Below are 21,822 nucleotides of genomic sequence, written 5' to 3'. Positions count from 1 at the left end.
CACACAGCTTTCTTACTCTAAGCCCATTCATAAAAGATGCAATTTAAAAGATAAAGGCCTTCATTATGACATTGGCGGTGAGTGATAAAGTGGGGGATAATACCGCCAACAGGCTGGCGGTAATTACCACCAAATTATTACCATGGCGGTAATAACTCCCATAGACAGCCAATGTACCACACCAACCGCCAGGGCGTTAACACCACTGACCACGGCGGTAGCCGTCAACAGCCAGGCAGAAGACAAAGTACCGCCCACTATATCATGACACAGGAAACCGCCATGATTTCCGGGGCGGTACCAACGCCATCAAAAGCCTAGGGGAAACACATCACAGAAGACCAAAGACTCACCATTTGACACACAGAGAATGACAAAGCCGCCATGGAACGGGAACTGCAAGTCTTCCCCATGCTCATCTATGCCATGCTCCACATGGAACACCTACGCCGATGAAGACGACGATGGTGAGTACAGCCGCCTAGCACACAATGGAGGGAGGGAGGAAAACTAGAGTGACACGAACACGCACGACACACACCCGACACACACACACCATACACACAACCAACTGCAGACAAAAAACAATGGCCCACGACACAAGGCATAATAATGCAAAGACAATAAGAATGCAGTAATGAGAATGTATATATTGTGAACAGCTACCAAATGGACCGATTGTATGAAAAACAGATATGTCCAAATGTACACAAAGGGCCAATGCCCAGTCCAAAGTACTAAGGGCCCACATGGCCACAGGGCACAGTCCAAGTCTCAACTCAAATCCTGACTTCATCTGGATAAAACTCTGCAGGGGCATCAGTTTGCAAGTGGGCAGACACCTCAGGGGGAGGGGGGGGGGGGGTGGGGACACCTCAGCTGAATACGAGAACAAGCCCACTGGTTCTGGAGGGGGCTCTGTGCCCATTTCTCCATGCTGGGGACTGCAAAGCCACAGTCTCTGTAGTGGGTGACTTTCCCACTGGTTCTGGAGGGGGCTCCATACCCATTTCTCCGTGCTGGGGAGTGCAAGGCCACAGTCTCTGGAGTGGGTGACTTTCCCACTGGTTCTGAAGGGGGCTCCATGCCCATTTCTCCGTGCTGGGGAGCACAAGGCCACAGTCTCTGGAGTGGGTGACTTTCTCACTGGTTTTGGAGGGGGCTCCATGCCCATTTCTCTGTGCTGGGGAGTGCTAGGCCACAGTGTCTGGAGTGGGTGACTTGCCCACTGGTTCTGCAGGGGGCCCCATGCTAATTTCTCTGTGCTGTGGAGTGCAAGGCCACTGTCTCTCAGATGGGTGACATCCCCACTGGTTCTGGAGGGGGCTCCATGCCCATTTCTCCATGCTGGGGACTGCAAGGTCACAGTCTCTGAGGTGGGTGACATTTCCACTGGTTCTGGAGGGGGGTCCATGCCCATTTCTCTGTGCTGGGGAGTGCAAGGTCACAGTATCTGAGGTGGGTGACATTCCCACTAGCTCTGGAGGAGGCCCCTTGTACAGCAGTCCCTGGAGGGTGGCCTACATGCCCTCTGCTGGTGGTTAGGGCTGCACTGTGTCATCTGGAGGTGAGGGCTGCACTGTGTCAGCAGTTGAAGGTGCCTCCAGGGCAGCCTCTGCTGGAGGTAAGAGCTGCACTGTCTCAGCAGGTGAAGGTGCCTCCTGGGCAGCCTCTGCAGGAGGAGTGGGCTGCACTTCCTCAGCTGGTGGTGAGGGCTCCGTGACCACTGGTGGTGGTGGTGTCACTCTGACAGCCTCTGCTGGAGGTGAGGGCTGCACTGTGTTAGCAGGTGAAGGTGCCTCCTGGGCAGCCTCTGCTGGAGGTGAGGGATGCACTGTCTCAGCAGGTGAAGGTGCCTTCTGGGCAGCCTCTGTAGGAGGAGTGGGCTTCCTCAGCTGGTGGTGAGGGCTCCGTGACCACTGGTGGTGTCACCCTGACAGCCTCCACTGGAGTTGAGTGCTTCTTCCCCTTCATGGCAGGATGTGTGGGCTCCTTCCCTCCTTGGCAGAAGGAGTTGGGATCCTTAACCTTCCTGGCTGGTGGAGTGGGATCCTTCACCGACTTGCCACCACAACTAGGTGGTGCCTCCACTGTCTGCGTGGACTGTTTGGCTGAGGTGCTCGGCAGGGTCATTGGGACTGGATTTGGGTGCATGTGCATGGGCAGTGTGCTGTCGAGAGGTGGATGGCTGTTGGGTGTCTGAGTGCTTGCATTTGTGTCCTTTAGGAGGGGGAGACAGACAGGGTGGGAGAGGACACAGGGGACATGTGGATGGATGTGGTGGAGGTGTCTGCTAGTGAGGTGTGTGTGCTGCTTGGTGTGGTGATGGATGTTGATGCAGTGCATGCGGGTGTGAGTGTGGATGTGACTGTGCGGGAGGTGGAGGAGGAGGAGGAGGGGGATACAGTGGAGGCAGTAGATGTGGTTGTGTCTGCAACTGTTTGGTATTTGCGTGAGTGCATGTGGGATGAAGTGTGGTGCCTGTGTTTGACTGTGCCACTCTTGTCTGTTCTCTTGTGTGCATGCTCGTCTGAATGTGTGCATGGGATGGGTTGGGGTTGGGACTGGGAAGTGGTAGTTGGAGGGAGGACGGTAGGAACAAAGACAATGGCTGCCATCAGAGAGGAGGCCAGAGCCTGAATCGATCTCTGTTGGGCCGCCAATCCACCATGGATTCCCTCCAGGAATGCATTGCATTGCTGCATCTGGGATGCCAGCCCCAGGATGGCATTCACAATGGTTGATTGCCCTACAGAGATGGATCTCAGGAAGTCAATAGCCTCCTCACTCAGGGCTCACTGGGGCAGGGCCTGAGGTGCTTGGGGCGAAGGAGATGCCCACCCTCCTGAGTGAGCGGTCATGGGCAACTCGCTGAGGGGCTACTGGGAGGGCGGTCCCAGTACAGGGGTGGCGGCTGTACCTGCATCTGGGGTGGTCACAGAGGTGTCTGCCACCACCAGGGAGCTTCCTTCGGAGGAGGTATCTGAGTCTGTGTTGTTGCCTCTTGTCTCCACCGTGGTGCTCCCCTTGCCCTCCATCCCACTGGTTCCTCAGCGTCTGTGGACTCTGCCTCCAGGGTCCTGTGGGACGCAGCTCCCTCTGTTGCCAGTGCCCAAGAGCTCCTCCGCCGTATGATGCTAATGCACACGTGGACAGGATGACAGAAGAAAAAAAGGGGAGAGAGAGAGAGAGAAAGGAAACACTGGGTCAAATACTGCACCAACACCACAGTTGGCATGCACAGCACCGTCACACACAAGGATCAGGATTGAGCACTATGCATTGCACTGCCAGTGATTTGGCTAGATGCCACGGCAAGATGAGGGCCGCACACCGCCAACTGCACCCCTCCTGGAACTCACAAAGCCCTGACTAACATGGAATGCTAACAAGCTAGGTTACCTGCATTTGCCATACACCCATTACCCTTGAGCTGGATCACGCTGCAATGTCTGACCTGGCATTAAGGGGTACCCACTAATTCACACCCACCACCCGGATCCCATGCCACCTACTAATTACTGTAGTAATTCCCACTGTACTCACCCCCTTGTGGCTGCTGTAATGCCCTCAAGTGCCCATCCAACTCTGGGTAGGCCACCCCAAAATGCGGGCCATCAGGGGGGTCAGGTTCTGACGGCCACCCCTTCCTCGTTGGGAGGCCATCCCCAGCTGGGACTCAGCAGTGTTCCGTCCCAACGTCTCAGGTCCTCCCACCGTTTTCGACAGTGGGTGCTCTGCGTGCCATCGACATCTAGGGTCCACACGTCCTTGGCGATGGCACGCCATAATCCTATATTTTGATGGGCGCTGACCTGCAGAGGTAATACAGACAGGAGGACACCATTACACATACAATCCAGCCTGTCACACATATGTCCCACCAGTCCTGGTTCCATCAACATTGGCACACACATCGCCCGGCGCCCGCCATATACACCACCACAAGACAACCCCCTGATGACACAATGCTTGCACATACATATCCATGCCAATCAATCAATCAATAAATTTGTTGAGGCGCTACTCAACCGGTAGGGTCTCAAGGTGCTGGAGTGGGGGGGTGCTACTGCTAGAAGAGCCAGGTCTTGTGGCGCTTTCTGAAGGACAGGAGGTCCTGGGTCTTGCGTAAGTTGGTGGGGAGGGAGTTCCAGGTTTTGATTGCGAGGTGGGAGAAGGATCTGTCGCCGGATGTGGTGCAGTGAATGCAAGGGACTGTTGCGAGGGGGAGGTTGGTGGAGAGGAGCTGGCGTGTCGGGATGTGGAAGTTAAGTTGATCATTGAGGTAGTCCGGTCCGGTGTCATGGGGGGCTTTGTGGGCGGAATTAGGATTTTGAAGACGATCCTTTTGTTGACGGGTAGCCAGTGTAGGGTTCTGAGGTGGGCGGAGATCTGTTCGTGGCGAGGGAGGATGAGGATGAGACGTGCTGAGGCGTTCTGGATGCGTTGGAGTTTTCTCTGGAGCTTGGCCGTAGTTCTCGCGTAGAGGGCGTTGCCGTAGTCCAGTCTGCTGCTGACGAGGGTGTGGGTGACCGTTCTTCTGGTTTCTACGGGAATCCACCTGAAGATCTTGCAGAGCATACAAAGGGTGTTGAAGCATGAGGACGAGATGGCGTTGACTTGCTGGGTCATGGAGAGAGAAGAGTCTAGTTTGAAGCAGAGATTGCGTGCGTGGGTGTTGGGGGCAGTCCCAGGCCCAGGGTGGCCGGCCACCAAGAGTCGTCCCATGCTGACTTGTTGGGTCCGAAGATGATGATCTCGTTTTTTTCTGAGTTCAGCTTGAGGTGGCTTGCTGTCATCCAGTTAGCGATGGCGAGAAGTCCGGTGTCGAGGTTATTCTTGGCAGATGCGGGGTTCCTTGTGAGGGAGAGGATGAGCTGGGTGTCGTCAGCATAGGAAATGATGTTGAGGCCTTGGGGTCAGATGATGCTGGCGAGCGGAGCCATGTAGATATTGAAGAGGGTGGGGCTGAGTGAGGATCCCTGGGGGACTCCGCATACGGTCTTGTTGGCCTTTGACCAGAACGGGGGAGGCGAACTCTTTGTGTTCTTTCGGAGAGGAAAGAGGTGATCCAGTCCAGGGCTTTGTGGCAAATTCCGGCGTCGAAGAGGCATGTGCGAAGGGTTTGGTGGCATACGGTGTCGAAGGCTGCGGAAAGATCGAGAAGGATGAGGGCAGCGGTTTCACCTTTGTTAAGCCTGGTCCTGATGTCGTCGGTGCAGGCGATGAGGGCGGTCTCTGTGCTGTGGTTTTTGTGGAATCCAGACTGGGAGGTGTTGAGTATGCTGCTGTCCTCCAGGAAGCAGGAAAGTTGGTTGTTGACTATCTTCTCTATGACTTTCGCGGGGAAGGGGAGTAGGGAGATAGGTCAGTAATTTGTGAGATCTTCAGTGTCGGCTTTAGGTTTTTTGAGCAAGGAGTTGACTTTGGCGTGTTTCCAACTTTCCGGAAAAGTGGCGGTCTCGAAGTAGCTGTTGATGATGTACCAGAGCTCGGGAGCTATGGTTTGGCTGTCCTTGTTGAAGACGTGGTGAGGGCAGTGGTCTGTTGGAGAGCCTGAGTGGATGGTGCTCATGGTTTTGGTGGTTTCTTCATCGTTGGTAGGGGTCTAGGTGCTCAGTACGTTGGTGCAGCAGGGTGCGATGGGGTTGACCGTGTCAATGGTGGTGGTGGTGGGGGACGGCGTTGCGAAGCTTCCATGTATGTCTGCGATCTTGCGGTGGAAGTAGATGGAGAGGGAGTCTCAGAGGTCTTGTGAGTGGGAAGGGTCGAGGGAGCATTATTTGGGTTTGGTAGGTTCCTTGATGATATTGAATAGTTCCTTGCTGTTGTGTGCGTTGTGGTCTACCTGCTCTTTGTAGAAGGATCTTTTGGTGGTCCGGATGACCTGGTGGTGTTTGCGCCTGGCTGATTTGAGGGTGGTGAAGTTGCTCACTGATTGTTCTTGGTGCCAGGTTTTCTCAGTTTTCTGGCCTTCTCATTTGGAGGCCTGGAGTTCTGCGGTGAACCAGGGAGCTTTCTTGTTGATGCGGGTGTTGTTGGTTTTCTTGAGTCTCCTTCACATATGTATTGTGTCCAAGGTGTACTCACCTGTTGTTCTGGAGGCCCATACAGCAGTCCGCACTGGGGTAGAACCCCATCCACCAATCACTCAACTCCTCCACAGTGAAGGCAGGGGCCCTTTCTCCCTGGTCACACGGACCATGGTAGGTTCCAGACACAGGTCACAGCAGGACACGCAGTGTAGGTGATCTCCTGTTAAAGGTCAGGAAACAAGTGAGGAATCTGATGGAAAATGGCGGTCATGTCCAAGGCGGTGTACACTGCTACCACAGGCGCTGATCCCCATTAGCCACTGTACTCCATAGAGCCCCATATTATCCAATTAGAGATTGCACAGCGGTGCAAGACTGCCTTCCGCCATGACACCCTTCGGTGGAGTTACCTCACTTTCACCTGTCCATACATACAGGACAGGTGGTCACCATTTCATGGTGGTGGACAACGATCATATCAATCTTAACTGCGTCACAGTTTAAATTAGCACATACCTTGTCATTCCCACTGTCCCATCACATAAATGCACTATGTACACTGAGGTTGTGGTTCCATTGTTCAAATTGTGACAGCCTACTTACTCTTGTGTCCCTTAGATACTTACTGCTGAGGATAAATAGGAGGAGGAGACAACCCCCGTGTACAGACCCCTTGTGGACTTGGCTACACTGGAGGACAGGCACATTATACTCACCTATATACTGGACAGGACCACAGTCACAGAGCTGTTTGCCCAATTGGATCCTGACCTGATATCTGCTATCTGTCATCCGACTGGGATCCCTCCTCTTGTGCAAGTGCTATCAGTGCTCCATTTCCTGGCAACTGGTTCTTTCCAAGTGACAGTGGGTTTGGCAGCAGGAATGTCACAGCCAATGTTTTCAATCGTGCTTGGCAAGAGTTTTGTCTGCCCTGGTGAAACAGATGGGCAGCTACATAGCTTTCCCCCAGGTGGAAGATCACTGTGAAGGCCGGAATCTATGCAATGGGACATATCCCCAATATTGTTGGGACGATTGACGGGACAAATATTGCGTTAGTCCCCCGCCAGAATAAACAGGTGTTCAGGAATCAGAAGAGTTTCCACTCACTGAATGTGCAAGTGGTGTGCCTGGCAGACCAGTACATCTCCCACGTCACTGCTAAGTATCCTGGGTCGGTGCATGACATCTTTGTCCTGAGCAATAGCAGCATCCCAAATGTGATGGCCCAACTACAGAGGCACAGGTTGTGGCTAATAGGTGAGCCATGGTCCCCACCCACTGTATGTTAGTGTATGCCTTCAGATGTCATCCCCATAGCATTGTGTGAGGCTAAATGTTGTCCCTCAATACTTGCAAGGTGACTCTGGCTACCCAAACCTATTGTGGCTGCTGACCCCTGTGAGGAATACCTGGATAGGGGCTGAGGAATGTTATAAGGAGGCACATGGGCAAACCAGAAGGATCATCGAGAGGACCTTAGGGCTCCTGAAGGCCAGGTTCAGGTGCCTCCATCTGATCCCCTGTGCTACTCACCCGGGAAGGTCTGCTAGATTGTAGTGGCATGCTCCATGTTGCACAACCTGGCCCTCAGACAGCATGTACCTTTTCTGCAGGAGGAGGAGACTGTAGATATCCCTGAGACAGCAGTGGACCCCAAGGACAGTGAGGATGAGGAGGCAGAGGATGAGGATGAGGACAACCGAACATCAGTTATATGCCAATACTTCCAATGACACACAGGTGAGACAGGGCAACTGACCATTTCTCTGACTATTGATGTTTTCTGTGTGGCTGTAGCATGATGCAATTAACTTCCATTGCATCTCAAATTACTGTTACATATGGCTTGTTATTTTCCAGATGATGGTGAGATAACAACTGTGTACTGATGTGATGACTACAGACAGCTGCAGGTCATTATTTCTGTGCTCTCACAGTGTTCTGATCATTTGCACTAGATGTGATTGTTTCCATTAATGCACATTTTCAACACATAAAATACCAGTAGTCAAGTTGTGTTCAAGGGTGTTTATTGTAGTGCTATGAAATTGAGGGAAAAGTGCAATGGAATGGGGTGATGATGGAGGAAAGTCCAGGTATTGTTCCAGTCTGTATGTAGCATAGGGCCAGTGTCCAAAGGGCAATAGGGAGGGGAGCAAAGGCAGTTAGAAGTGGACAAGGTAACAGTGTGGGACACAAGGGGGACTTACAGGAGAGTTTAATTTCCTGGCAGTGGTCTTGGCAAGTGTCTATGGTTTCTGTCTGGGTCGCAGGGAACGTTTGCAGGGTGGTTCACCTTCTGCAAGGGGAGGGGTGCTGGTGGCCTGTGGGTCCTATGGCGGGGCCTCCTGCCCACTAGCTGCTGCAGAAGTGGAGGGCTGGTCAATGGACTGGCTAGTGGTAGGGGCCCGCTGGTGTGCTGTTGCTTTCCTCATGATGTTGGCCATGTCTGCCAGCACCCCTTCTATGGAGATCAAGGTGGTGTTGATGTCCTGCAAGTCCTCTCTGATCCCATGATACTGTTCCTCCTGCAGCCACCTGTTCTCCTGCACGTTGTAATGGATCTGGCTCATCGTGTCCTGGGAATGTTGGTAGGCTTCCAGGATCTCGTGAGTGCCTCCTGGAGAGTCGGTTCCCTGGGCCTGTCCTCCCCCTGGTGCACAGTGGTCCTCCCAGTGTCCCTGATGCCCTGTGCCTCTGTCCCCTGAACGATGTGCCTAGTGCCACTGACCCCAGGTCCCTGATTGTCTTGAGGGCGAGGTGTGGACTGGGGTCCCTGTACAGGTTGGCACACTGCTGAATGACATGTCCTGGGGACAGAGGTGTGGGTACGCTGGGTGGGTGCTGTGGTGTTGGATGATGGGGGAGGCTCTGTGGTGGACTGTGAGTGGACTGGGGTGACCGACTGTCCAGTGGTCCCTGATGGGCCAGGTTGTTGGTCCAAAATCCTGAAGTTCAGAGTTACTGTCATCACTGGGGGCATCTTCAGTTGGGGGACAGGATAGTCGTGGCATCTCCTGTCTTGTGGGATTGGCTGGGGCACCTGTGGGGATGTAAGTGGTGTATTATGCTTCATGTCTGTGACATATTGTACATCCCTGGCTTCCTCTCTATCGATGCTGTTGCCCTGCCACCTTTGTTTGTGTATGGTGATGTATTGTAGGATTGTTGGTTTCCCTATGCTGTGCATGCTTTAGTGATTGGTGTCCATGCAGGGCTGGGAGGGCTGACCATGCAGTGGTACGGCATGCAGGATTTGGCATTTGGTTAGTCATATGTGTAGGTACAGTGTGTGGGATGGAGTGGAGTGATGGGAGTGAGGGTGATGGGGTGTGATGGCAAGCATGTATGGGGGGGTGATAAGTAGTAAATATTGACTGACCAGTGTCCAGTCCTCCGGCTACTCCAGCGAGTCCCTCAGGATGCAGTAATGCCAAGAATTGCTCCTGCCATGCTGTGAGCTGTGGGGGAGTTGGTGGGGGTCCACCTCCAGTCCTCTGTATAGCGAGCTGGTGCCTTGCTGCCACGGAACGTACCTTCCCCCGTAGGTCGTTCCACCTCTTCCTGATGTCGTCCCTTGTTTTTGGATGCTGTCCCATGGCGTTCATTCTGTCCACGATTCTCCGCCATAGCTCTATCTTCCTGGCAATGGATATTTGTTGTACCTGTGCTCCAAACAGCTCTGGCTCTACCTAGACTACTTCCTTCACCATGACCCATAACTCCTCATCAGTGAAACGGGGATGCCATAGTGGGGACATGGGTGTTGTGTGGGGGGTGTTGGTGAGAGTGTGTTGAGTAATGGGGTGGGGTGTGTGATGTTGGGTGTGTGAGGGATGTATGGGTGTATGTGGTCTGTGTGTCTAGTTGTCTCTGTGCTGTTTGTGTCAATCTCCTGGCAGTAATTGTTGTTCGTAAAGAGTTGTGGGTAATGTGGGTGTGTGTTTTATGGTGCTGTGAGTGGGTGTGGTATGTGTATGAGTGTCAGGTGTGTGTTTTTCGTGTTGTTTTGTATGTGGGTGTCCATTCTGAGCGCGGTGGTATGTACCACCAATGGTTTACCACCATTGAATGTCCGTGATGATTCGTGGGTAATCATGTGGTGGGCGTTGCTTTGTTGGCGTAACGGTATGGGTGTGGGTACTGCCACTTTAGCACTGACCTTTGGGCTGGTGGATTTGTGTATGTGGCTGTATTCTGTCGGATTGGTGTGTGTGTGTCATTATATGGGGAACAGATATTCGCCACTGCGGTGGTATGTTGGTGCCCGTCACCTTTGCGGTAAGTGGGATTTACCACCACTGTCATAATGAGGGCCAAAGTGTGCAAATTGGTGCATTCTAGAGCAGGTCAGAAAGGCAAAAAGTGCAATATAATACAGCTTCCATTGTTAAGAAAGAAAAAGTTTGGTAACATAAGCTACACAAAGGTTAGAAATGAAACATTTATTTAATTCTGAACAATGTATTTGCGATAACAATTTAGCAAGTCAGGCAGCATAAGTCATGCAGAGTTTAAAGCAAATGTATGATTATGGAAAGCAGATTTAGCTAGGTCTAGTTTCATTCACTCGAGTTAAGTTTTCCATTTTTTATTAATATTTTATTAAAAGCTTTCACACCTGCCTTTGATAAATCAGGGTTCAAGAGAAACTTAACTGAGCTATAATATAGCACATTGTTCCATCAAGCAAGAATCTGTGTAAACCTGCTTAGAGAAGAGTGTTAGCCTTTGATATGCATATACATCTTTAGCTATAATAAATTTACAAAAAAGACCTGTTCATTCTTCAGCCTGAAATCGAAAAGGTCAAGTCGGTGAAGATGGATAATGCAGAGCACCCCTGGCTTTTCTTAATCATACATTTAAAAGAAAAACTTATCTGTGGAGAAGTGTTTCAGTTATATCCATCATTTGTGCAGAGGCAAACAAGCAACATATCTTGGCCTGACATGGGAATGATGAAAATCTGGCAATCCAGCTTAATGCAGGTTGTGCATCCATGGTTTTCTTTTCTTGAAAACGTCTCTCAAATATATTATGTCAGAGCCTGTCGCACCACTCCAGGGAGTATTGAAACCTGGCAAGAGGTAGGAGGCCTGAGGGTGAAAGAACATCTGGCTTTCAGGAGGGTAAAGTCTTTGAACTACAACTCTCTTTAAGGGTTTATATAAGCATTAATAGACTTCTCTTGATGGTGGGGTGGGGGGTGAAAGTGCACAGCAGGATCTCCACACCTAATTGAAACCTTGAGGGTTTTAAACAAAAACACAACCCAGTTTTTCTGCACAATGTTGAAGCTGCCTGGCATACTTTTATCTCGAAAATTTATTTTCACTCCCCACACTACTAATATTAAGGAACAGTTAATATTTGTGAATAAGCAGAAATATTTGTTTAGGAAATGGATGCACAATCTGCTACCAGTAGCACATGTGAGCTCACTCACCACAGCACTCGAGGAAAATTAAATTATGCCAAACCTCAGAAATAGAGCAATTCAGCAGTACACCTGTCCCTCAAAGGCTGAAGGGTCACCTGACCCTTACTTTGCCACCAAATAGCACACTTTTTACTTGACTCAGAACACAATCAGGGGAGAAGTTTAAATTGTGAAATCTGCAGTCCCAGTACACTCCAGCAGTGCAATCATACTGTGGGAGACAGAGGGATTTTGCAACACAGTTTTCTATAGCACCCATTCTGCTTGTCCCCACTAACCCACAAGCTCTCCCACCAGTATAAATTGAGCCAGTTACCAGCACACTCAAGCATTGCACCCAGTCCTCAACAGGCAATAGTTTTATGTTGCCTAGGACATGCAGTGCACCTGCTTGGAGGTACCAGTTCTTCTCTCTTCATAGGACTATCAGGATATCTCTCATCTTGGTCTTTTTAGCTAAGGCCCGACAAAGACAAGACCATTTGCCAGTTGGAATAGTAGGTGACTTTGCTAAAGGCTAGAAACCTTTCTGCTTGCAAATCACACTATAGAGGAGTACACCGTACACATATGCTTATCTCCACAGCTACTTCCACCATGTCTACATTACATGCATTCTCTACCAAAAACACCTGTACTCCACCTGTACATTATTGACCCAACCAACCCTTATCTGTTTTCTACTCACCCTTTTTCTCCAAGCACACTGAACACAAATCATGTTGATTAATGAGTCCACAGTAAAACACGCAACAGATATAGCTAATGCTATCACTACTTATAATATTGAAGCCATCATTATTAAAGAGGCCTGCTCTGACTTGACCACTACCCACACACTTCAGGCCCTGTTTGTGCAAGATTGCAACATCCACTAAATTGACTGGCAGAACCAAACTGGAAGGGAATTCACAGTTAACAGCCATTCCTAATGACCATGTACAAATCTGCTGTAACTGACCTTCCCTACCTTCAAGAACCTCCCCCGCAACCTCGAACTCTAAGTAACACAGATCATCATATTCCACCAAAATCATCCAGCCACCTAGCACCAACCCTGTATTCAGTGCTGTAACGTCTAAACACATGACAGCAGTCTTTAATTTATTCATGTTTGACTTCAACTTCCCAAGCAGTATATGATTCAGAGCCCTGAAACAGAATTTATTTGATCTAATGGGCAAGTACAACATCATTCAGCTCCTTCTTCTATTACTCACAGCAACAGCGATGTTGTGGACTTCATCTGAAACGCCATGACAAACCTCACCTTCTACCCATTGTGTTAGATTGACTGTACTGGCCATACGGACTGTACTGGCCATACTGCCATTGCCTTGGACCTGCTCTGTACATCTTATACCCATCATGGTCAAGTAGAGCCAACAGAGCGGATAAATAGATCCTTCAAACATTTCCAGCACTCAGTGTCAACCTGACAATCCTGGCAGAGAGTTCAATCACACCCACCAGATGACAAAAGAGACCACTCTCAAGCCTCTATCTCTCCCTGGGCCTCTCTCTGTTTCCCCCATCTCTCTTTCTCTCCTGGAAGAACAAACCCAACATTGGTGGAGACAAGACATCATTGACAGGAATTGGACCATTAGACTAGGAAATAAAAAATGGAGAACATTGATGACTCTATGGCCCAGCTGCAAGCACTAATCATACAGGCCAAGGCCAGCTTCAAATAGACCATCATCCACAAAGCCTCCAGCAGGCACATCATGCTTTTCAAAACAATCAAAGACTGTAAACCCCATGTCCCCCAATCATAAGAAAATGCTGAGGCTTCATCTTCTCATTAGTTGATAAGCTTGGCAAAATCCAGTGCTTAATTTGAGCCGGTGGTTGCAGGTGGGGCCCTCTGGCACTCACTTCTGGGGACCGAAATGTATTTTTCCTCATCAGGCTTTGATTCAGAGCAAGAGAGGGAAAACACCAGGGGGGAAGAAGAATGAAGTAAACAATGGGAACCCCAGGACAAAGGGAGAAAGTAGGGACCTGCAAGAATAGATAAAAGGTCACGAAATGTCTAGTGGTGAAAGAGGCATGAGGTGGAATCAAGACTATGCAGCCTTGGTATTTTCCAAGCACAATTTCGGGCCAGTGTACTTATTATTTTACAAATAAAGCACTGGTAAAATTTGGTAACTAAGGGCCAGATGTAGGTAGGTAGAAAATTGCGACTTGCAATTTGCGAGTCATAGCGACTCGCAAATTGCAACTCGCAAAACGAAATGCAGAAAGATGTCTCAGACACCTTCTGCGACTCACTATTGGGTCGCAAAGACCCACCTCATGAATATTAATGAGGTGGGTCGCAGTTTGCGACCCCATAGCGAGTCCATGCACTAACAGGGATGGTGGCCTGCTGGAGACAGCAGACCACCATGTCTGTGACTGCTTTTTTAAAAAAGCTGTTTTTTTTTCTTTTTGCAGCCCGTTTTCCTTAAAGGAAAAGGAGCTGCAAAAAGAAAAACTTCCGAAACCATTTGGTTTCGGTTTTTTCAGAGTAGGCAGTGGTCCATAGGACCACTGCCTGCTCTGAAAAATTTTTTTGGGGGGCATTCACAAAGGGGAAGGGGTCCCATGGGGACCCCTTCCCTTTTGCGAATGAGTTACCATCCACTTCAAATGGATGGTAACTGCGAGTTGGTTTGCGACCGCATTCGCGGTCACAAAGCAACTCAGCATGGCGATGCGGTCGCAAATAGGAAGGGAACACCCCTTCCTATTTGCGAGTCGCAGCCTCAAATTGCGAGTCGGTACCGACTCGCAATTTGCGGTTGGGCATCGTGTTTGGCCTTTTGCACATCGCAAACTGCGTTTTTCGCAGTTTGCGACGTGCAAAAGGCTACCTACATCTGGCCCTAATTAACATCACTGCCACATCTCTCCTGACGATGTACCTCAGCTCCTTAAATCCTTGATCGCCACTTCATACAAAGATGAGGTAATCCCAACACTGATAATGAATGAGAACCCACTTGAAGCCATTTGTACATCTATTGGACATCATCAATGCCTTCCCAGGTACCTTACCCCTTTTGAAGAAATGCTGTCCTGCCAAACTACAAGTCTAGAATCACACCTCAGTGCTGTGGGTAATTTCGTGTCCTGCTTGACCTGTTTGTAACCTTCAACAGTGTAAATCTGATTACCACTATATGCTACTTAGAAGTCTTGCAATTCATATTGACATTCTTAAGTGTTGTTGTAAAGTCATGAAGAACAGGACTCAGTTGTTCTGCATATGTTCATCAAAGTCTTAAACCACCCCCATCATGTGTGGCATCCCTTGACACTCCACCCTCTCACCATTCATTTTGAAACTGTTCATGGAATATTTGAGAGTAATTGTGGCTAGGAAGACTATCAATAGTTACCATTGGATGAAGGTTAGTCTCTTGTACTTGTAGGTCTTTTCTGACCATTACATTGCCCATCAGAAGACACCCTTATTGCCACCAATCATCGATGTTCAAAGCTTTTCAGAAGCCAAACCATGCCAAAAATGAATGTTTACTCCTCACCACCAACTGCAAGCAACTGCTGGTGCAAGAACGGCTTTCAAAGAGTATTCTGAATTTCTTCACTTTATCACTACCCAAAAAAAGCGCAATTGTGGGGCTTCAAAATAAACACCAATCTTAGCTTCTGGGCTCACAGTGTGCGTAAAACAAAGATGGGCTAGAGCCAACAGAGTCTGTTCCAAAGAAAGAAGACTTTCCTATAAGAAATGGATATCCCTATGCCTGACCAGGCATGGCTATTTTATCAAAATGACAGAGGTAATGTTCTATTGGTTTGCACACCCAACAACCACTGGGCACTGATGAAGACCTTTCTACAAGTATGAGCCGATTTTAGGTCTCCTCTGCTGACAGCTTTAGCAGTCAACTGTCAAACACTTTTTGTCACCAATCAGTACAATACTTAGAGTGGGCTTTGATCAACACTTTGCTTATTATTGAATGGCTTTATTGACTATTTCAATTCGATGCTTCTGATTAAATTCTTCCTTTTGTTCTAGCCTGAAGCATTTCGTTTTTATCACCCTTCTCACTGCATGACTTGTATCTTTCCACTATTGACATCAGGGAGTTACTGTTTTATTGGCTGCGAGCATAGAATTTTCCTTGTACTCACTTCTCTTGCTCCATTTGCGATATTTTTCAACTCCCCCAATCTTGTTTGTCTATTGTTCCACTGTCCCCTCCACTTTAATTTTATTCTTTTAATATGTTTTTCATTTGTGAGAACCTGGCGGCAGTACACTATTACCAGGCCCTTCGCTCCTCACCACTCTCCTCGAACCTCTTGTTCCCTTCCATTTTTATGTTTCTTCTTTTTTTGAGAGGGCCTGAGAGTTGTGCATTATTACTTCGATCCTTTATATTTGCACTCCTATAGGGTTTGGTAATTTCATTTACAATTTGAAAATCGCCACAGGCCATCTTCGAATAGTAAATACATTTCCAAAGAAAAAGCCAAAATGCACAGCAGTGTTTTATGATGCATACACATTTTAAGTTTCATCACAATATAAGCACAGGCATTAGTGGCCATTTTGGATTTTTTTTCTTTCAGAAAATATATTTAAAAATGGCTAGCCATTTCATGTGCACGAGTCATGGCCCGCTGATGTTCATTTTGATTCTTTAATATAGAAAAAATATTCCAAGATGCCCATTGATGCATCTGCATACAGGCGTATACACTGTAACGCACCCCCAAACATTTTACATTTAAAATAAAATATGTTATGCTTATGCTTTGTGAACAAGCATTGGCAAATCCAATAGCCTAGTGACCACATTTTGGAGACTAGGCCGATTGGGTTCCCAATATTTCTTTGAAAGGTCGTCTGAAGCATAATGGAATTACATGGATGATTAGCTAACTCCCTTAACTCCCTGACCTCCCTTGTAATATTCAAGGCCTGCTGTAGTGTCTTATAGCTAGTAAATACCTACAACACCCTTTAGATGGAAAACTAGATCAGGACTGTCAGCACAGGAGCATCAATGGAATGGAAATCAGGCACTACAGGAGGGAGTAAACAAGATGTCAATCATTGCTCTGCTGCGCCCCATGGGTATAAGACTACTATGTTGTCAAAAAGGTCCATGCCTCCTCTCTTCTTCATTTCTAAAATGGACTGAAGACACAACTTCTTAAACAGCCCTTAATCACACAGTGGTGCCAGGCCCACCCAAAGGTCACTCCTTTTCTCCACTTCTTGCTGTAGCTCTTTTTCAAATTTCCCACCCTACTACTATTCTGGCCTGTCTCCCACTCTATATTCTGCAACCATGCTCCCTGCCATCCGCACCATCACTCTCTCCCTGTTCTACTGGGGATCCGTCCCTCTCTGTAACAATCCTGCCCCAGTACTCCCTCCTGTGGTACTGACACGCCTAGGCTGCTTCCAAGGAGTGTGTCACCCACCTATTTTAATCCTGCCACACCATCCCTGCTGTTCAATTGCTTTATCGTTGGTCTCACACCAAATAAATCATCTGGATACATTGTCTCTCGTAAAAATAAATTTTAAAAAGAGCAACTCTGACTTTGGACTGCTACACAGCCTGCAGGTGACACAGCATAGCTAGGGGAATCACAGATCCATTCACATTAAGTGACATTAAGAACCACACAGACTTGCTCAGGGTCACAGGAACAGGTCCGCATAGCAAACATCTATAATAAAAAACAATTCATAAAAAATGAGTATGAATTTGGATTTGAGGGCGCATAAACCAAATTTCTCTATAGCATATCCCGACCAAAACAAATGTATAAAACAAAGAAAGATTGGGTAGGAAGAGAGCATCCCCCAAGAGTCTGCTTCAGGCCACATAGGCAGACAGGACTTTCCTGGTGAAACATCAGCTATGTATGTGCCCATGCAAAAGGGAGGGTGTTAACTTTTTTGATTTAAAGAAGTGTGGTTGGCCATTTCCCTGACATTACCTCCTCATCGTCCTTCCTCGTCCCATTCTGAACGAATGGAGTGAAGTGCCCTATTCACTCCTTACGTAACATCTAGCAAGCCTCTTCTTCCCTTTCCATGAAAGGGAAGAAGGACAAGGAGCATATTGCCCCTCCTCTCCCCCAGAGCTACCTGTTCTTTTTTTGTGCCCTCAACTTCTTCCGTCAGGTGCTGTGAAGGGCTGCCTGGGCGCCCTTTGGAGTTCTTCTTCTACAACGTTGTACGGTAAGGGCGGCTGTGTGGGTGCTCCTTGCAGTCTGTTTATCACAGCTTCTTTGGTGCTGTAGGTTGCTGTTTTTTACACATAGCTCCTTTGCCCGTCGCTGTGGTCTGGCGTGCTTCTGCGCTTCCCGGTTGCTTTGGCCCAGGTGCCTTCTTGTGGGCTACACGGGCGTCTCCAGGGCTCTGGGGGTTCCTCGCTTCTTTCTGGGGGTGTGTGTCCTGTGCGTTGCACAGTGTCCCCTGGAATGTCATGGCCGTTACCTATGTTTGTCCTCCGGTATCTGAGGTCAGGGGTGCGCGCCGATTGGGCCATGCTGCCACAGGGCTTCTGTCCTGCTTTGGCCGTGGTCTGTGCTTTCCCTGTGTCACAGAGGACTGTGCTTTGTTGGGCCCCTTTGCTTGGTTTTGGCGACCCCCTTTGCCCTGAGTCATGTTGCCTGCTTGGGCCTGCCCTTTGCTCTTACGCTTTCATTTTGGCAGCTTTCAGTTTCTACAGCCTGCTGTGGTTGGTCTGACTGGGTGCCTTCCATTGTGGTTTGGCCCTGCGGTCTGGCTTGGCCTACCTTACCTGGTGGCCGGGGTCCTGGAAGTGGGAGCTACATACAGCCTTCACACCCCTTGCCCTTTTTTCTCCACCCCTTGGGTGTCATTTTTGGCTGTCCGGGGGTCCTTCTTTTTTTCCCCCGACTTTCTTGGTGGTCCTACGGGGTCCTCTGTTGCTTTTTATTCCAGGCCGTTCTGTGTGTTTTTCTTTTGTTCCTCACACTGTCGACATGGGGAAACATGCTCAGAAGAGTCACCACCTGTCTTCTGACTTGCCGCCTAAAGGGGTGCGTGATGGGATTTGCTGCTCCCAGTTCCTGACGCCCAACTCCAGGACATTGTTTGTCATCTGTTGGACGCTTATGATTTGAAGCAGGAGAAGTCCTCCCTGTTTCTCCTGCATCTCTTCTGGTTCTGCCTCATCTGTTTCTTCCCCTTCTTCGGTGTCCTCCTGGTTGCCTCCTGATTATGATGAGGATGATCTGGGGTTTCCTGCTGGTGCCTCTGCTAAGGGGACATGTATTCTGAAAGAGGATTTGGAACTAGTGGTCTCTTATTTGTCGTCCAATCTCCAGATCCCTGTGGATGTGGACCAACCATGTGCTAGTGGGGAATGGTTCCGTCAGTTCCAGAATTCTTCCATTCCCATTTGCTTTCATCCCTGCTGTTCAATCCTTACTACATGAATGAAGGGATCTTGATAGAGTCTCTGTTCCTCGCTTTACGGGCCTCCTTTATCCTTTGTCCCAAGGGGAGACTTCCGTTCCTCAAGTTCTCACTTTGGATTCTTTGATTTCTAACCTTACCAGGAAACCTTCCCTACTTTCGGTGGCGGTTAATTTGACTGATCCCTTTGATAAGAAGGTTGAGGCTACTCTCAATCGGTCTCACGCTAGACTCAGTCTCTCCTTACGTTCTGAAATTTATGGGGTCTATACTTCACAGTCCCTGGTCAAGGATTTTCAGTTGCTCTCATCTGCTATTTAAGATGGTGAAGATTTATCTGATTAGCTGTCCTGTATGGAAGTTCAAGCTAAATTTCTCTCTGATATTGCTTTTGACTCTCTTCAGGCTTCTGCAATGACCACTGCTGTCTCTGTTTCTGCTCAGCGTCATCCTCATCTCAGGGGCTGGAGGGTTGACTCATCTGAGAAGAACTGTTTGTTGCGCATGCCCTTTGGAGGTTCAAAGCTCTTTGGGGATGAAGTGGAGGAAGTCCTCAGAAAGTCCTTCAAAAGTCAGAAACATTTGTACAGCCGTTCCGTCGGAAGCCTAAGGTCTGGGATGGTGGTAGGCGACCGGGGGATCAACTTAGAAAACGCCACCCAGATTCCCAGCCTGTCCGTTCCCAGGGTTACTAGGCCTGCTTTAGGGGATGCCTCCCATCAGTCTGGTGATAAGGGGTGGTCCGAAACATCCTTCCTGACTGGGCTGCCCCCTCCGTTTCTCCTGTTGGGGGGCACCTAAGTCAGTTCTTTCCTGTTTGGGCTACTTCCATCACAGATGCCTGGGTTCTTCAGGTGGTTTCCCTGGGTGTTTGTCTGGATGTTTCTCCAGGGCTTCCAGATCCTCGCTTCCTGCAGACAGCGTGGCCTCGGGATCAAGTGAAGAGATTGACCTTGGCCAATGGTGTCGACTCCCTGGCCCTGAAACATGATTCTTTGTGGTTTCTCCTCTGGAGAGGAGTTACGGTTGCTATTCATGTGTCTTCATGGTCAGGAAGGACACAGGGGATTTTCAACTGATCATCACCTTGCTGTTTCTGAACCACTTTGTCCCGACCTTGCTCTTTCAGATGTCCACTTTGCGTCAGGTCATTTTGCTGGTCTCTCAGTGGGATTTCCCGACAAAGATCGACCTTCAGGACGCCTCCATGTTCTGGTGGCTCCTGCCTCTCAGAAGTTCCTGAGGTGTGCGGTGGGCTCCCAACACTGGCAGTTCAGGGTGCTTAACTTTGGGTTCAAGTCCTCCCCAAGGATTTACACCAAAGTTCTGGCCCTAGTGATGGGTCCCCTTCATTCCAGAGGTGTCTTGGTCCACACGTATCTCGACAACCTTCTGATCCAAGCGCCCTTTCTGTACAGATCTCTGGTGGACACGGCCTCCACGGTGTCCCATTTGGAAAGTTTTGGTTTCCTGATCCATCCCTCTAACTCCCACCTGAATCCCTCTCAGCAACTGGAGTATATTGGTGCCTTTTTTGTTACAGAGCGGGGGATGGTGTCCCTTCCTGCCTCCCAGTGGGACTGGCTCCGTCAGTCCGTTCATCGCCTCCTGCAGGTTCAGGTCGCTTCTGTGAGGGAATGGCTGTATGTTCAGGGTCTGATAGTAAGGTGAGGCTTGTTTTCCGGTATTTCTGCCCTTCCTTGCCACTATCTTGCTTGTCCCGGTTGTTGGCCTCAATGGTGCTACTTTGTTTCTCTTCTTTCTTTCAGGCAGCGACTTTGGATGTTATGCCATCGGTGCGCCTCCACTTGGGCCCGGTGGTGCACCATATCCTGCTTCACTGGACTCTGGCCAGCGGTAACTGCAAGGCTCATATTCCTGTTTCTGCTTCAATTTGCCAGGATCTCCTCTGGCGGTTGTATCCTCCTTCCTTGGACCATGGTTCTCCTCTTCATTCTCTGACTCTTTTCATCCTCACTACCGATGCCTGCAACCTGGGCTGGGGCAGTCTTGGGGGACCTCACTGCTCAGGGCCTCTGGTCCTTGGAGGAGGCTTCAATGTCTTCCAATTGGAGGGAGCAACAAGGGATCTGGCATGCCCTCCAGGTCTTTGCCTCCCCTCTTCGGGATCACTTGGTGGTTGTCTGGGTGGAGAACCGAGTGGCGGTGTCGTACATCAGTCGCCAGTTTGGCACCGGGCCCTCCTCCCTCAATCTCCATGCCTGCCTCATCGTGTCCTGGGCAGAGTTAGATCTCCACGAGTTGTGGGCCATTCAAATTCAGGGGGTGATGAATCTTCAGGAAGATCTTCTGAGTTGGGTGTTCCCATCCTCCCTGGAGTTTGTTCTGGCTTCTGCATTTTCTCAGCTTTGCAGTCACTGGGGTGTTCCAACAGTAGATCTCTTTGCTAGCCCCTTGAATGCCAAGCTACCCCTCTTCTTCACCTAGTTCCTCACTCAGAGTGCACTAGAGACCTATGTCCTGACCAATCCTTGGCCTCTTCTTTATGCTCCGGGAGGTGGAAGAGGTGGTTGTGGTCCTTCGTTTTTGGCCTCAGAGACCTTGGTTCCCTCTTCTCCATCGCCTAGCGATGGGGCCGGAGTGATGTCTTCCACTGATGCCTTCCTCTGTGTCCGTCCCTCTCCTTCCTCTGCAGACTCTGGCACATTTGCGTCTCACTGTCTGGAGGTTGAGAGGGAGGGCATCATGAAGCAGGGTCTTTCTTTCCCGTTCCCTCCAGTCTTCTAGACGGGGTTCCATTAACAAGGCTTATGCACATCATTAGGGTTTCTTTGTTGTTTGGTGCAGTGCCCAGACTTTGTCACCTGTATCTGTCCCTTCCTCTGCGGATTTTCAGTTTCTTCAGGAAGGTTTTGATAAGGGTCTCTCCGTGGCTATTCTGAAAC

General features: G+C 49.4%; 1 protein-coding gene across 1 annotated transcript in view; it reads left to right on the top strand.

Moving 5' to 3' along the window:
- Positions 1 to 21,822, top strand: part of LOC138265514 (vomeronasal type-2 receptor 1-like) — a 209,543-nt gene that overhangs the window by 182,776 nt on the left and 4,945 nt on the right. The window lies entirely within an intron of this gene.

Source organism: Pleurodeles waltl, chromosome 11 (genome assembly GCF_031143425.1).
Source record: "Pleurodeles waltl isolate 20211129_DDA chromosome 11, aPleWal1.hap1.20221129, whole genome shotgun sequence".
Classification (NCBI taxonomy): Eukaryota; Metazoa; Chordata; class Amphibia; order Caudata; family Salamandridae; genus Pleurodeles; species Pleurodeles waltl.
This window is presented reverse-complemented; position numbering and strand designations above follow the sequence as displayed.